Genomic DNA, 18,773 nt, shown 5'->3' with positions numbered 1-18,773 from the left:
ACACAAAAATATTTTATCACATTGTTCAATGGGTTTCCTCATGAAAGGAAGTCATTTCTTCATTTGAGAAAGTACATCCTCACATGAGATTCTAGCATCATTTGCATCAGTAGTTTTGATAAAACTTGATTTTGAGTAGTCATTTCACATTGTTGTTAGTCTTTATTACATGTATGCAGTATGTTTTTGTGCATTTAAAAGTAATATAATGTTTTAGATGTCAGATAGTAATTGTATTATGTTATTTTCATGTTTACAAGTTGTGTTTCTAGACATTTCTTTTAGATCACATTATCTAGCCATAGGAATATTGATTAGGCAGATAGGTGCTATTGAGCAAGTGCATATTGGCACCCTTAGTTTGTCACTTTTATGTGATATCCTCAATTGGCAGATTAATCACAAATTGTTGACAACATGTGTTGAGTCTTTCCATTCAAAGATGAACACATTCCATTTTCTAATTGGAGAGATGACCATTACACTAGAGGGCATCTATAGGATACTCCAAATCCTATTTCATAGGCCTCAGATAGAGTATGACATTTAGCTTAGACCTGGTACATTGGCACTAAGGGACAATTTATAAGATGTGATAATTATGGGTAACGCCATTCTGTAGGAGGAGTTAATTCAACTCTATTGTGATACACATATATTGGCAGTGGTACTTGGAGTGTTTCGGAGTTACTTTCTGATGCTTGATAGAGGTCAACACAGATTGGAGTATGGTTGGGATTAGATGTTGTAGAGGATGTTGTTGCAGCCAACACATTTTGGATGGGGTCAGTGTATGTTGAGCCACATGTATCATGAGATGCATGAGGTTGTATATTTGGAGAGGAAGAGAATGGAAACAAGTGTTTATGTTTTATATATCTAGGCATGGGAGCACTTGTCAATCCCTAGACCCATCTATGAGGATATGAGACAGCTTGAGGAGCCTTACATTTGTAGGTACCGAGGCCAAATAACCCAAACTACTCTAGGTAAGACTAAGATGTGGAGATTATAGCTAAATGACATGGTGTCAATGATATGGTAGCCATGGAGAGAGATAGAGGCATGGAATGACATGTGAGTAGAGCTTGGATACATGTTTTCCTCTCAGCCACTAATTTGTCACTTGATATAGGTGATCCAGAAAATTCCATTGACACACATATGGTGACAATATGATAGGCCATATGACATCTCATAGGAGTATTGCACTTTTATCCACTTCACTATGGAGGTGGAGAATGGGTGGTCAGTTTGACCAGACCCTGGGAAGTTGATGATTTTTGTGCATTCCATTACAATGATGAACTAGGATTATATGTCTACAATTGTAGATAGGGGGATGAATCTAACATACATAGAGAACTTTTTGAGTCATCCATTTCCTAGATTTATAGACCCAATGGGGATGACAGTGCCTATACAAAAAATGTACGTACCATAGTAGGAACCACAACAACAAATACCTAGGCAATGTACATAATAGGCGTAGATCCCTCTATATCAAATGAGACTGGATCTAGATGCTGGTGGGAGTGGGACTAGGAATAGATGTGTGTGTGGTGAGATGGGGACCTAAGGTTCCATTGGTGGTGACAAGTAGAGTCAGTGTGTAGATGATCATCCTCCACAACAACTAAAGCAAGGGATGTGCGATGAGGAGATGTAGGACCAGCCTACTCTAGAGACACATAACAGAGAGGCTCAAGCATAGACTAGGATACTTTTAGGAGATCCAAGGAGAGATTAAGGATGGCATAGCAATAGATGGGTGAGTTGTAGAACTAGGTTCCAGTTAAAGATATGTGATTAGTAGATCGAGATGGGGTTCGATTACATGGAGCCAGAGTAGCCTATTACTATGCAAGATAAATCATAGTAGTACCTAATGTGGTAGAGTAGACACCTAGATTTTTTGAGTATGCTAGAGCATCAGATGGTGTGTGATGACCAATGAGAGAAAATGCTACTCCTCCTCCTCCTCCACTCAAGGATGAGAGAGAAGAAAATAGTTATCTTTCCCTCTTTTGTCTTACCTTCTCAACATGTATTGTGGATTTCTTAGCATCATTTTATATCATTTTGAGATTGACAATGCTCGAGTAGCATGCATTTTTGTGTCAATGTAAACTTGAATCCATTGGAGAGATTGATATATATGAGATCTTTTGATCAGCATAAAATTAAACGTGTCACTTTTTCTCTTATAGTCTATTATACATGAGATGCTAGTGATATAATTGTGATGAATGTAAATTAATATGATGTATGAATGTAGTGTAGATGAGATGAATGTGAAAATACGTGTGCATAATGTGAATGAATTAACATCTCATGTAGGTTTCAATTTTTTGTTAATGATAGGTATCTTGTACAAGTCAAAAGGATGAACCAAGGAGTTGAATGCTCATATAGTTAAGAATAAATATGATACATTTGAAGAAACCAAAAACCTCCCATGCTGAAAGATGCAAGTAAAGTAGTGATCAAAATTTACTCTCATGTGAGCGGAGTATGAAATGTAACCCTATGTTAATTTATTTTTGGGTTTGGTTACTAAATTCATAAAATTATCATCACCACGTGCTTAGTTAGACCCACAAATCTCATGCATTTCACATTGACATTGGAAGCATGAGAATCTGAATATGATATGTGTCTTAGTTTTTGTCAAGATTAAATGTAAGCATTAAGGTACAATAAGCCAGAATGACCAAAACATTTTTCCCTTTTAGTGTAACAGGTGAACGTAAGCATCAGAACATAAATGCTAGGATGGTTAGAATGTTTCTTGTGTGAAATTCACCAAACACACAAGAGATCCTTCTTATGCTAATTATTCAGTAAAGATTCTATCCGAAATGACCCTTGCATTCGTAACCTGAGATAGAAATGTGTTAAGTACACTCACAATGATCCATATAGTTTTTCCATTTTCCTCAGAAAGAGGGACTGCTTCCACCCATTTGTGAAGTATTATGTAGTTGTAATAATGAACTTTTGTCCATTTGAAGAAGATGGATGAATCCAACCTTACTAGATTAAAGGCCCATTGTTGAAATGGCCAAAGCATGATAAATGGAATTAGCTCCCTAGCTAGAACATGAATTAGATTTCCATGGAGTTGGCACTATTTGGAGGACTTAGCATATTTAATTTCCTCTTGATTTATATTTGGCCAATAATAACTAGCTCTGATAAGTTTACAAACTAGTGTAGAGCCATTAGAATAAGATCCAAAAATTCCTTCATGTACATCAAGTAACACACATTTGGATCTCATTTGGTTCTAGATACCTTAGGAGTGTTTTGTCAAGACCTCTCCTAAGAAAGTCATTGAAAATAGTGACATACCATGATGCACTATGGATTAGCTGACACTTTTCATTATGGGTTAGATTTGTTGGAATAATTTGGTCTCGAAAGTAAGAATATATATGATGGTAGTGGGAAAAATCCTATCCAATGATAGAATAGATCATTCAGGATTTAGGTGAATTATAAGCAAGGTAGGGTAATGCCTCCAGTAGGAATTCATGGTGAAATTCATTCTCAGGCATCTATAGCATGGAAGAAAGATTAGCCATTGCATCGACTGCCTTATTGTTTGCCAGAGGAACTTGTTGAAAAGTGACATGAGAAAAGTATTTTTTAAAATCATCAACCATTCATTTATAATGTGTCAAATTCTCATCCTTTGTTTGATATATATCATTGACTTGATTGATTATGAGCTATGAATCACCAAAGATATTTAATTCATCCACTCTCCATGGAACTACAATCTTCATGTCATTGATTAAGTCTTCATATTCTATAGTATTGTTTGTACAAGGAAATATAATCTTGTTCACCTATGGCAATGAATATTTCTATGGTTTCATGTATAAGAGCCTAGCATTGGATCCTTGTTGTGTGAAGGAACCATTAAAGAACATCACCCATGTTTGATGTGTGAGTATTAAATTAGATTCGTCAAGGAATTCAATATTCAGTGGTAGAAGACTTTATATTGGTGCTTCTGCTAATTGATCAATAATTGTTTGTCCTTTGATAGCCTTTCTTTCAACATATGTAGTATCAAACTCACTTAGTATCATGACCCATTTAGCTAACCTTCATGTTAGAGTTTCCTTGCTAAGTAAATATTTCAATAGATCAATTTTGGCAACCAATCCCATAGTGTAAGAAAGAACATAGTGCCTCAACCTTTGAGAAGAAAAGACAACTGCCAAGCAAGCCTTTTCAATAATTCTATAGTTCATTTCATAAGAAATCAGTGTGTGACTAAGATAATAGATTCTTTTTTCCTTATTGTTATTTTCCTCCTAAGCTAGCAAGAAAAAAAGAGATGACTCTATTTTTGAGATATGCAAAATGAGAGGCTTCCCATAAATAGGAGGCATTGGGATTGATGGATTAGCAAGATATTATTTTATCTACATTAAACTCTACTCACAATCTTTGTTCCAATCATATTTTACACCTTTATGCAGATTCTTAGGAAAAGGTTGTGACCTATCTACCAAATATGAAATGAACTTGCAAATGGATTGAAGTCTTCCTTGCAACCCCCTCATTTGACTAATATTATAGGGTGGAGGCATTTTCATTATTGCTTGAACTTTTTCTGGGTCCACCTTAGTTCCTTTTGTAGATACTTTTATAGCCAAGTAACTTCCAAGATGTGACACCAAATGCACATTTCTTGCAATTTAATCTGAGATTAAATTTCACCATACAATTTAGGATTGGTCTGAAATCTTGAAGATGAGTGTTGCACTATGTACTCTTGACCAAGGTGTCATTGACATAATCCTCCCTCATTTTACGAATCATATCATGGAAGATTTTTGTAACTACCCTTTGATACATCGCACCATTATTTTTCAAACCAAGCGACATCACATTTCAATAGATGGTACCCCATGCACAAGTGAAAGTAGTTTTCTCCTAGTCTTCTAGTGTAATTTTGATTTGATTATAACTAGAAAAACTATTCATGACAGAGTACATTTCATATAATATTTTCATATCCACTATCATATCAATATTGGGTAGTGGAAAGTCATCTTCTGGACATGCTAAGTTTAAATCTCAAAAATCTATACAAACATGGATAGACTTATCATGTCTGGATACTAGAATAATGTTTGAGATCCATTAAACATAATCAATAGCACCGATAAAACCATCTTTTAAAAGTTTTTCTAGTTTATCTTTAACAAGTAATGCCACATGAGGATGCATTTCCTTGAGCTTTGGTTTGATAGGTTTTACCCCTGGTGTAATAGATAAATGATGCATTATGAGCTCATCATCTTAGCCTAGCACATCTGAGTAAGTCCATGCAAAATTAATCTTTTTTTGTTGAAAGAATGCAATAAATTCCTCTTTTTCTATTGTAGATAAAGATTCTACAATGTGTATCATATGAGTATGTTCCATTGTTCCCAAATTTATTGGTTGTGTTGGCTCTATCAACATTGATTTTCTCTCATGCAAATGACTTGGAAGTGCATCAAATATCTCATTCTTAGGTGCCTTAAAGAGGTTTTCACCTTTGGATACATCTTTTGTTTTTACTATTTTAGGTTTTGATACTACCACACTGTGGTTTTCACCATCGAACCATCTATTTATTTTTCTTTTAATTGTGTGATTAAGATATTTGATATTAGCTTTAGTCATATTGATAGTTTGTTCACTCATGGAGGATGTTACTAGTTCAACAACATGTGAATAATGAGCAAGAGTATAGTCATTCTAGAATATAGAGACTTTACTAGATGTAGTATTGGAATTCTAGTCTATTAACATGGGATAAGTGAGTGAGAGAGATGTAGCAAGTTTGATGACATTCACAATATAGTCATCAAATGCTTGGACAAGTAAATTGAGACCTAAAGTGATTTTTTTCTAAAGGTGTATTCAAATGCCTTTGAGTTCTAATGACATTAATTGAACACTTTCTAAAAATAGTAGGATGAGACTCATTCGATCGAACCCTAGATTTTTCACCTATTTCAAACTAATTTTCATATGCCTGAACTTAATCTACATCTTTTTTTGAAGTTTCTTCTAAGAGAGAATCAAATTTGTACTCTCAAGAATTTGTGGTACATGGAGTGGGATTGTAGAATTCCCAAATAATGATGGGAACCAATTTTCCACTTTCACTATCATCTTGATTTTTACAAGGTCTCTCAACAACTACAAAATGACTAGAATCTCCTTGTTCTTGTTGAATATAGGGAGTATCAATAGTTTTTTCAAAAGAATCATTGCCAACATCCATAGTACTAACATGTGGTACAAAGTCATCTAGTTTTGTGAAGAATTTAGGAAGATCTAAAGGAATTGGATAGAGAAAAGTATCCTCATCATTAGATATATCCTCATGATTATCTGATTCATTTTGTGACTCATGTTTAGATTAACTTTTAGATTCTTGTATGAATTTATTGATCCCTAGATGAAAGGGAACCCTCTTGAAGCCTAGGCCTATTGTATCCGAAGACCTTTTAGATATTTCTTTGATAGGATCAATCAAGCCAATGTTGTTACACCTAATTAGAAAAATTCCTTTGTAACCAAAGAATTTCATTATATTAAGACCTAGACCGTACTTTTCAGGAGTAATATCAAAAGACTATTATGTGAGATTAGTTGGGATTTCCTCTTTATATAACCATGCAAAAATGGCTCTATTTTCATATTCCTCTTCTAGAGGTATAGTAGCTTTGACAAAGGCACCATTGAATTTAGTTTGAGGTGATAATACAAAAGGTCTCTTCACTTCATATGGTCTCCCATAATGATAGGGAGACTTAGGAAGAGATGTCAAAGATAAAATAGGTTCAATGTGATACTCACCCATCCCAATTTTTGTCAACTTGAGTGACTTCTCCATTTCTTTTAGCTTATTGACATGATGATCCATAGATTCTCTATTACTAAGTAACAATCTTTTAGTAGATTTTAGCATCTTATAGGTGTAACTAGTATTAGCAAGTATAGTAACTTTAGAGCCATGGAATTAAAACTTGATGCATTGATGGTACATTGATGCAATATCTTGTATTTCATGTATCCATGGTCTCCCTAACAAGATATTGCATGCTAATGGATTGTCAAGAACTTGATAAGTAACATCCCTTTCTACTGGACCAATTTGAAGTGGCAACACAACAAGACCTAGGGGTTTACATTTGACTTCATCATATGCCTTGATGGTTATTTTGTGACAAGGATCAATAGACTCTTTAGAATAACCTAATTGTTTGAGAAAAGTAGTAAAATGTATGTTTAGATGAGCTCCATTATCAATGAGCATGTGACAAACATGTTTTTGATGCATCATAACTTCAATGTGTAATAGTTGGTTATGAGAATGACTCAATGAATTATCATCCTCTTCAGAAAAGGAAAAATAATGAAGTAAGGTCAAGTGATCAACCATAAATTTAAACCTATCAAGATTGAGATCTTGAGGTACGCTCGCCTCATTAAGTGCTTTATCAAGAATCTACCTATGAGAAGGCGAGATTTTAAATAATTCAAATATCATTATTTGAACGTTTTTCTGTTGCAATCGGTCAAGGATACTATAGTTGGTAACTTTGGAAAATGTTGAAATTTTCACACTTTTTCTAGATGGACCAAAAATAGGTTTTTATTTATCTCGATCTACGTTGGGAGTAGAAGGCATAAGGATTTTAAGTACTATCTTGCCTCAAGAACATGTAACAACATTAGTACAAGATTGTGAGTGTTCTCGATCAGATGTAATAGATTTAGTACCTCTTAAGAAAAATGGAGTCTTAGGTTTTGTATTATCATGATTGCCTTTAACCCTAATAACATCATAGTGCCCAAAGTCCAAGCATTCAACCATGTTGATCACATTATCATCAATGGTGTATGTATAATGGACCTTGTTATTGGTTTTCTATTTAGAGTTTTCTCCTTTGTCATAATGTGGAAATGGCTCCTTAAAATTTTTGTGGTCTAAATTCTTATTATGTCAACCCACAATGATCTCAGCATCATCAATTAAGTCCTAAACTTTATGACATAGGTTGATACAATTATTCTTTTGTGACCCTTGTTCTGATGGTATTCAAAAAATGCATTATTATTCCACCATGTGGGTCATGACTATGGATCATAAGGAAAACAATTATCCAATGGAGTAATTTTTGAAGTAAGGTTTTATAGACCACATGTAGAGGTTCACCAATACATGTATACTCATGTTTGGGTCGTGTAACCCAAGATGAGTTCTTTGTTTTGTTCCCAGATATCTTGTTATTGGGAGTAGATTTCTCAACCATCTTAGAGGGTTTAGCAGTAATATTATGTAATCATAAAATCATCTATTTATATAGCTTATGCAATCATATCTTCAAAGGTGTGTGGACCTTGAAGTTGAATTCTATACCCAAAAGAAAAAAAACTATTATCCATGAAGATATCAAGTTTTTCTGTTTAAGGGATTTATTGTGAGTATTTGGTATAAAATTGTCACCATCTTTGGAGAAATGTGAGGAAACGTTCGCCAACCTTTTGTTTAAGATTACATAAATTGCATATTTTTATTGGATGTTGTGTATTGTGTGAGTATTTTTGAATAAACATATTAACAATCTCATCAAATGTTTTAATACTATGAGGCAATCTTGAAAACCATTCCATGGCTTGACCACCTAGACTCTATGGTAACAAACACATGAAATAGATTTGATTGTGCATGAATTCCATAGACAAAGTGCCAAACACCCTCAAATGATCTTGGGGATCAAATGTTCCTAGGTTTTTGTCATATTTGGGTAACTCAAATCCTCTTGGAATAGGAGGCATATTCAAATCCTTGTTGAAAGGAAATGGACAAATGGTGTCTAACGTGTATGTTTTAATTGGTTTATCCTTGTCATGCATCATTTGGGAAAATTTCTCTTGTATTACTTGAAGTTGTTTGTGTAACTTAGATGATTTAGTTTCTTCTTCTTGTGTGACAATTGTTTCAACATTGAAATGTTGAGGTAATTTTGCTCCTTCTTGAGAAAGCTTGAGAAAATAATTTTCTCTCTTATCATGAAGCAAGATCTCCATCATTTTCTGAAATTTTTTATCCTTAAAAATTTTCTTTATGTCTTCTAGGGGTATCTCTTCAATATCCCCATACTAATTCGTGTAGTTATAAGGTTCTTTCACTGTTTCATTTCTTTGTTAGTCTTGTTTTTATTGTCTCCTATTATTTTCTCCTATTTATTAATCTTGATAAGCCATTTTAGGAGTATAGAAGGTTTTAGTATGTGTCAGTTGTATAGGTGTTTGAAACAAAATATTCAGATATTCCATTCAAAGACATAGGTGTTCTATCAATATCCAAATGTTCATGATATAATGGATTCCTATTTTACTACAAGTTGATGAAAAGTATTCTTCAAGCACTAGATGGACCAACAAGTGAAAGGGGTTGTGAGGACCCTTCACTGAATTTAGACTATATGAAAACTTGGGAGCAACCTCTATTGTGATTTCTATGTCTATCTCTACCATGTTGTTGTCTATAGGGAGTAAAAATGTTTCCACTCCTTGTTGCAATAGTCATAGATAATGACTTAAGAAAAAGTTTGAACAAGGATCACACTAGAACATTGTCTCAAAGTGAGTAAGCATGTTGTATATCTAGGTAGGAATAGTTTGAGAAATGGCTAGAAGAGTTGAGAGTTTTGACTATTGTGATGCAAGGTATAACAAAGACAAGAGATAAAAGTAGGATAACCAAGTAAGGAAACTAGTTTGTGTGTGAATCACAAGTGATCAAATAAAAAAGAAATTGGAGTTCTACACTATTTTAGACAGAGGAATGATTAAATGTTTTTAGATATAGATTATACTTGGATCAAGTTTTGATGAGAGAGCTCAAAATAGCTCACTATTTTTGGACAACTTTGGATAGACTCACATGAGGAAATGACATCAAGGAAAGGAAATATAGACAACCAAGTGAGGAAACACCTCTGCAAAGAAACTTTAATAGTTTTAAGAGAAGATTTCATGCAAGGATTCATATATGCCTATGCAAGGAAGTAAAGTGAACCAAGTGAGGATTTAGAACAATAATTTTGCAAGTATTTTTATTGGTCATTTTTTCCTACCCACCAAAATTGCCATATTTGAGTTCAAACATAGTAACGCTCACATATTTGAAAATTAAAATAAATGGGGCAAAAAATACTTTATATTAAAACCTTATGTTATATTGTTTGGCTATTCTTTTTGATCTTATGGGTCATATTTAATCCGTCATTAGATCGAATATGATCTATGGTAGGAAATTTCTTACAATATGGAGGTTAACAAATTTTAATGAATGTGGGGAAGCAACCTTCTTCCACACATCCTAGGTGTGGCCTTGCTTCTTGTTTGTGGGCCACCATAGACAAGGTGGATGAGCTATTAGGTGAGTTGGCATATGACTAGATTTCTATTAGTAGTCACTTTCCCACATTTTTTCTTTGTCAGACCTTCTCACAATATAGGAAAGTGACATCATGGCATGTAGATTGGTGGGATCATGTTTTATTTTGTGGGCCATAGTGTGATTGTGTTGATGTGTTTGGCAAGCTGGCATGCGAGTGGTTCCTAGTTGGTTGCAAGTACTAACAAGGACCACATGTTTTCATTTCTATTTGTGTTGTTAGATCTTCCTAGATCAGTGGTCATCACATCCTCACTTTATGAAATTGAGAGAACTGTAGACATTGTGTGGAAGTGCCTAAAGGACACGTGTCCTTGTGGACCTAGTTTGAAAGAAAGGCAGTCACAATTAAGTCTAACCATTATGTGTCATCATGGTTAAGTTGGAAGGTTGACGCAGCTAGTAGGTTACATGATCAAACACATTAAGACCTAGCAAGGTGGTAGAAAGATAAAAGAATATTGGTCCATGTGGTGCTTTCTGGTTGTAGAACTCAGTTGACCTACTAACCTTGCTGACCCATGAGCAAAAAACCAAGGAAAAAAATATTTTCTTGCATGATTCAATCTTCATGATCAATTTCAACCACTCTCTAATGAATGCCATGCCTGGTAAATGAAGGAAACACTCCATCATCTCTAGTTTTATCCATCTACTTGGTCAAAGTGATTTAATGGCATTGTTTCTATCTTCTCAAGGCTTTGTGTTGGAAAAATGTGGATTTCATTGCATCTGAATCTATTCCGAGATCATATTTTCTCTAGATTTGTATGATTGATCTCTATAATCTTAAATGGTAGTGGTTGATCTTGGTTTAAGATAGGAAATATCTCAGTTATGCCTAAGCTATAAAGGCAGTTTTTGTAAATTTTATTAAGGTCGACTCTACTCTATTTTCTTGATATTTCTCTACAAGTTGACTACAAATTCCCTTTACCTTTAAACCTATATGACATTCTACTTTATCCACTCTAGATATTGATGTATTGTGCAAGACCTATTTTCCTCTCATTAGTGTATTGTGGATATCTACAATATTGCATGATTGTATCTCCTTTTGACCTATAATGATATATAAGTGAATTCTCTTCTTCCTTATGTCATTTATTTGGGTTTTCTAATCTGCAGCTACATGTGATTGTTAGATTAAAACAATTATGGATGTGTATATCTTTTGGTGTCATGATGGTTCAAGTGTGCATGTATGGGAGGAGATTGGTTGGTTTGAACACTCTATTTTAATGCATCACCCCTTAGGTTAGAATTGGTAGATTTTCTTTCAGCATCCCTTTTCCCTTTTCCACTCCAAGAGTAGTTAGGTGCATCCTCATAGCAAAGGAATCCAAACTTCTCTAGAGACTCAACCTTAGAGTTCAAGTCTCATAGCTTGGAGGTTGTTTCCATGTTTGACAAGGTTGTCCTTAGGTAAAATCTTTGGACAAGGGTGAAAACTTTTGTGACAACAATTTTTGGCATGCTCGATGTGAGTATATTCTAGAAGATTTGAAGTCTACTAGTGTCAAAGAAAAAATTTCAAGTTGATGTTGAGCAAATAGTGTTTCTCTTAGTATTCCAAGCTTTCAAGAGGCTAATTTGTACAAAGAAATTGGTAACTATACACCCTTCATATCTGGTTTCCAAACCAAAGTTGCAATGATTCATGCCTAAAGTTGTAACAAGGGCATCTTCTAGAGGTAAATTTCAGTATCAAGAGCTTTCATTTTTAGATCTTAGAATGAAGAAGACTAGATTGTCTTTATCACCAATTAGAAGTATAGAGGAAATATATACCCCTACAAGATCCATTTCCACTCCTCCTATTGTTAGATCTCAATCTAGAATACCATCAGCTCATATCAATAGATCACTTGCTTATATGGGACAACTTAGAGCTGATGCTTTTTCTACTTTTAGTGATGGAAGTCCCCTGTTGCTAGCTCAAAGACATGACATACCAACATCAGCTCTCAAACATATACCAGATTTCACTGGTGAAACTTCTATCTCTCCCTTAGAACACATTCAAGAGGTTGCAAATATTTTAAATATTCATGGTATATCTGAGGATGATGTTGCAGTTAGGCTTCTAGCTTTATCTTTGAAAGGGAAAGCACTTCAATGGTATAGAGGGTTGCCTCATAACTCTATTAAAAATTGGGATGGATTAGGAGTAGGATTGTGTAAACACTTTGAGGATAAAAGTGACTACTTATCACTTTTGGAATAGCTAACTACCATAAAAAGAGCCCCCCATGAATACATGACTAATTTAAATTACAAATTTTAGAAAACATGGGGCATAATACCTACTTCAGCAAAACCTACCCCTTGTAATGCCTTCTTACATTACCTCAGAGCTTTTAATAGTGACATTTCCACCATAATCCAAACCATGGGAGGAGACACTTTACTTGATGCTTATGAAATAGGAATAAGGGCAGAAAATATATTGATACAAGGAGGAAAGTTAGCTCCAAGGCCTACTATGCCCTTCTTACTTGATATCCCAAATCACCAACTAGCAATGGGCCCTATTCCCACAACTTCGCATTACAATCCCTTTCTCTAGTCCCTCAACCTTCCACATCTTCAAATGGAATAGATGAAATCAAGGAAATGATGCAGTCTATGATGTTGAACATAGATAAAAGATTGCAAGGCCAAGAGAATACATTGGAAGATAAATTCTCTATGATGCAAAAAGTGGGCAACAAAGTGGTGACTTTGGAAAGGCAGCAAGATCAAGGTAGTAGGGCTCATCAATTGCAATATCAAACTTCAAGCAATGGTAGGCCTCCAAATTATAATTATGGGAATAATCCTTTTAATCAGAGTAGGTACAATAGCCATGCCTCTACTTTAAATGAAAAACAAAGTAGGATCATAGTCCCTCAAAACAATATGGCTTAGGATCAAGATTTTTTGTCCTTCCTAAAATTACTACTATGCCTATTGGATGTGTTAGAAGGTTGAATCTTTTTTGGCTTTGACCATTCAAGAGCATACAATAGGAAAATCATACAAGGAGAACCACTCCAAAGATGCCTCATATATGCAAAGGCAGGGTGATTTCTCCTTTATGAATCATCAAGAGGAAGAAAATTGTAATGTAAACCAAGCTTCCATTGCTCACAACACTAGGAGAAAAATAAGAGCTATTGAAGATGCTACCCCTCCTCCTCCAAATCAATCTTCAACATCAAATGTAGTGCCCCATGCATAGGCAGTAAATGAACAACCCAATGTTCCTTTACAAAAAAAATAGAGTAGTTCTAGAGGGGATGTAAATGACCCCCAAGCTATTCCAACTCAACCCCCTATACATGTAGCTCTTGAGGCTTCTACCAGAGCACCTAATGCCTTATTTAGTGTGGTAGATTAGATGAAGAAGACAAATGTGAATATTTCCATGCGGGATGCTATTTTTGTTATACCCATGCAAAAGAAGTTGTTGCAGTAGGAGTTGGGAAGTATTGAACCAAAGGATCAACCACCTAGCATGGAGAGTGCCACAAGTCTAGTACAACCATCAAGGGAGGTCAAAAAAAAGAAAAGAATAGACCTCCTCCATTTTATGTTTCTCTAATTATAGGGGATAAACTAGTCCACAATTGCATGATTGATTCAAGGGCTGGTTGTTCAATGATACGTAAGTGTGTTGCTAATGCATTAGAAATGAAATATGAGCCCATTGTTAGGGATGTATTACAATTGGATGGTAGTACTATCAAGGCTATAGGGGTCCTTAGGAATGTAAAAATGTCCCTACATGCATGCCCTAGTTGTACTGTAACTCAAGATATATTAGTTGTTGAAAGTTAAGCCACATTTTTCTATTTTGATGTCAAGAGACTTTACTGCCCAAATATGTGGTTACATATCTTCTAATTGGTCATATATTTTTTTTAAAATAAGATATGGGACCAAGGCTTCAATTAGAATAGAGCCTCTATCCCTCCATCATATTGAACCCTACACCCCTAATCTTATCAATATGAATTGCACTATCCTAAAAATGGATGAGAATGACATAGTAAATGTACCTACCACTTCTCTAGTAGAGATACCTGATTTTATCTTAGATAAATGGGCTAATGCATATCAATTTGATTCCATATTAAGAACCCTTGAGATAGGTCTTGGTACATACTATGTGTTAGAAAAGGATGCTCTTATCCCTAACCTTATGAAGGCACAAGAAGATATGAGTGGGATATGGAGTATGTATTTTGATGGATCAAGAAATAAGAATGGATCAGGGGCTGGTGTGATGTTGATTTCTCCTACACAAGTAAGGTACTACTTTTGATATAGGCTCCAATTTAGCTAAACTAATAATGTGGCAAAATATGAAGCCTTGATCTAAGGTCTCCAATAGGCACAAAGAAGAGGCATCAAACTCTTAAAGGTATTTGGGGATAGTGAGTTGGTTGTTAATCAAATTAGAAATCAGAATGTCATGAAGAAAAACCTTCTTAAATCATACAAACATAGAGTTTGGGATGTACTTGAAGGCTTTCAGGCTTTCAATATTTAGAGTGTCTAAAGAAACAAAAAAAATCATGATGATAGGCTTGTAGCCATTGGTGCTCATTATGATATACCAAAGCATGTTATTGATGAAAAAAAGAAAGAAATAATAATTGTTGTAAGGTATTTCATCCCAAATAATTGCACAAATTGGCAAGTATTTGATTTAGATTTAGAGATTGTTAATTTCTTGCAAAATGAAGTAGAGTTCTCTACTAGAAAGCAATCCAAGCTACAAAGTTAGTATCGGGACTAGATTATGAACCTAAACTCCAACAAATTGCCTAAAGGTATAGTCACCTTAGAGGGCATTTTGAGCTCTGATGATCAAAGGCAAATGTTCAAACTTGATCACAAAGAGGGATGACTACACACCTATCACTATTGCTAATGGAAAGACTCTTAACTTGGGAAAGGTATGCACTAATGTTGAATAAGAAGTTTTCATTAATTTATGTCAATAATTCAATGATGTTATTTCTTGGACATATGAAGACTTAAAGGGTTTTTACCCAAGTTTATTTCAGCATACTATAGATTTAAACCATGGTGCTAAGCCTATTAGACAAAAGAAAATGCTAGTCAACCTAAAGATTGAACCTTTAATGAGAAAGGAACTATCCAACTTATAGAAGCCAATATCATCTTTCCTATTAGGCACTCTTTATTGATGCCCGATCTTGTTCCTATTAGAAAGAAGAATGGAGAAATTAGATTGTGCATAGATTTTATGGATCTTAATAAGGCTTCTCTTAAAGATTACCATCCCCTTCCTTCTATGGAGTGGATTTTGTCCAAGGTTAGTGACTCATAAAGGTTTTCTTTCTTAGATGGTTTTTTAGGTTATAATCAGGTGCTAGTCCAAGAGTTAGACATATATAAGACAACATTCACTACCAAATGGGGTACCAATGCTTGTTGTAAGATGCCATTTGGAGTAACCAATGTAGGTGTCACATTTTAGAAGGTAATGGAGATGGCCTTCAAGGGTGTGCTACAAATTTTTTTACTAGTCTATCTTGATGATATAACTATCCTCTCAAAACATGAAGCATATCATTTTGATCATTTGAGATAGGTATTTGAAAGATACAAAGACTATGGTGTGTCCCTAAATCCCAAGAAGTGTGTGTTTGCCACTAACCAAGGAAAGCTCCTAGGACATATTATGTCAAGAAATGGGCTAACAATAGATCCAGAGAGAGTAGAAGCAATTCTCTCTCTCCCACCTCCTAGTCATAAGAAAGGACTAAAGAGCTTTATTAGTAGGATCAACTTCATAAGAAGGTTCATCCCTAATCTTGCCTCCATGGTGAACCCTCTCAGCTCTATTTTGAAAAAGAATATGATGTTTAGTTGGACCAAGGAGGGGAAGGTTAGTTTTGAAGAGATCAAGAAATCAATTGCATCAACTCCCAATCTTGTCAATCCGAAGTTTGATAGAGACTTCATCCTTTACTCCCTTGGAGGAGAATCAAGTATATTAGCTATTCTAACACAGCTGAATGATGATAATTTGGAGCAGCCCATTACTTTCTTTAGTGAGGGGCTTAAGGATTATGAAGGAAGATACAACTATGTAGAGAAACAAGTACTTGTTGTTGTAAGGGCTCTCAAAAAATTCAAACATCTTTTGTCTCATAACAAGGTTCAACTCTTGGTTCCACATGCAAGTGTAAAGGAGTTCCTGCTGAACAAATATATCAATGAAAAAAGAGCTAGATGGATCAAAAAGTCATGGAATATGACATTGATATTAGGATCACCAAACTTGTGAGAGGCAGGGGATTGTGTGAGTAGATGGTCTCTTCTTTTGAGATACCTAAGATAGCTTCCCTCTTAATACAGGATGAGCAACTAGCAAAGAATGAAAATTAGAATGAATCTTTGTATGATATGACTACTTTCTTCATAGAGGGAAGATATCCACATGGCCTGAATAGAGCTAAGAGAAGACAATTTAGATTGCATTCTATCCCTTATGTCTTGGTGGATAGAATACTATTATGGAAGGATTCTAATGGGATCATGTTGAGGTGTATCAAAACAAATCAAATCGGCAGGTTATTAAAAGAGTTCCATGATGGGCATGTTGGTGGTCATTTATCAACTAGTGTTACAAAAATGAATATAATGAGGGTTGGTTATTATTGACCAACTCTTTTCAATGATTTCCACAAACATGTCAAGAAATGTGAGAAATGTTCTTTCTTCTTATGAAAGCAAAGATTGGTTGTTCTTCCTCTCCATCCCATCCAAGTAGACCAACCCTTTTCTCAATTGGGTTTGGATTTTATTAGTCCAATAAACTTGCCCTCTAGTACTAGTCACAAATGGATCTTGGTAGCCATAGATTATTTCATAAGATGGATAGAGGTAGTAGCTCTAAGAGATGTAATAGAGGCTTCAGTGGTTGAGTTCCTTGATGTAATAGTCACTAGATTTGGCATTCCATCAACCATCATATCAAATAATGCCAAATCTTTTACTGGAAATCATATATGCTCATGGGCTATAGAATATGGAATATATTTGAGCACTTCCTCAAATTATTATCCCCAAGGGAATAGCTTGGTAGAATCCTCTAATAAGAACCTCATTAGAATAATGAAGAGGACAATTGAAGACAATTAGAGGTATTGGCATGCTAAGTTGAAGACTTCCCTTTGGGTTGACAGAATCATGCCCAAGAGAGCAATTAAGAACTCACCCTTCATGCTATTATATGGAAGGGAAGTAAGGCTTCCTATTTCATTTTATTTTCCATCTCTTGAACTAGCTCATCAATTAGAGCTAGCTAAGGTTGATGCTACAATAGTCAAGTTGGCTAAAATAATGGAACCAGAGGAAAAAAGACAATAGGCCATGCAAACCCTAGAAACATATCAGCAGTAGGCAAAAAAAAGTTTTGATAGGAAGGCTAGGTTTATAATCTTTAGGGAGAGTGATTTGGTATTAAAATGAGACATAGATAGGGAAAAACTAGGGAGACACTCCAAATTTGATGTTTTGTGGAGTGGCCCATATGTTATCACCAACTACAAAGAGGCCAATTTTTTTCAATTATCCAGGCTTGATGGTGAAGTTCTCCCAATCTTAGTCAATGTGATTCACCTTAAAATTATTTTTTAGAGGAGGTTAAAGATTTTTTGTACATATTAGAATATTTTTCTTACTTTCCAGGAAGTGCACAAGCATAGGTTGTCTCTTTGTGGAATGGCTAGGTTTCTTTTAGAATTTTGAAGTTTTGAAGGTTGTAAAGGATTTTGGTTTATATTTTGTAGTTTTAGAGAAGTAGGGGTATGGTTATGAATTTTACTATGTTTAGATCTTCATGTTTTATGACTCTATAGTCCAATGGATGCATAAGGTCACTGGTTTATGCATAGCAGGCTACCATCCTCCTTGAGTCACTAGAATTGTTGGTCATTTTTGCCAACCTGCCAAAATTGTCATATTTGAATTCAAACATTGTAACATTCATATATTTGAAAATTTAAAGAAATGGGGGCATAAAATAATTTATATTAAAACCTAATGTTATATTATTTGGCTAGGCCTTTTCATCTTATGGGTCATATTTCATTTGCTGTCAGATCAAAGATGATCTATGGTGGGCACTTTCATGCAATATGGAGATGAACAAATTTTAATGAATGTGGCGAAACAACCTTCTTTTGCACATTTGAGGTGGGGCCTTTCTTCTTGTTTTTAGATCACCATAGACAAGGTGGATGGATTGTCAAGTGAGTTG

This window comes from Cupressus sempervirens, chromosome 1 (genome assembly GCF_028749045.1).
Source record: "Cupressus sempervirens isolate cs-2001-9-10 chromosome 1, ASM2874904v1, whole genome shotgun sequence".
Taxonomy (NCBI): domain Eukaryota; kingdom Viridiplantae; phylum Streptophyta; class Pinopsida; order Cupressales; family Cupressaceae; genus Cupressus; species Cupressus sempervirens.
Note: the sequence above shows the minus strand (reverse complement) of the source record.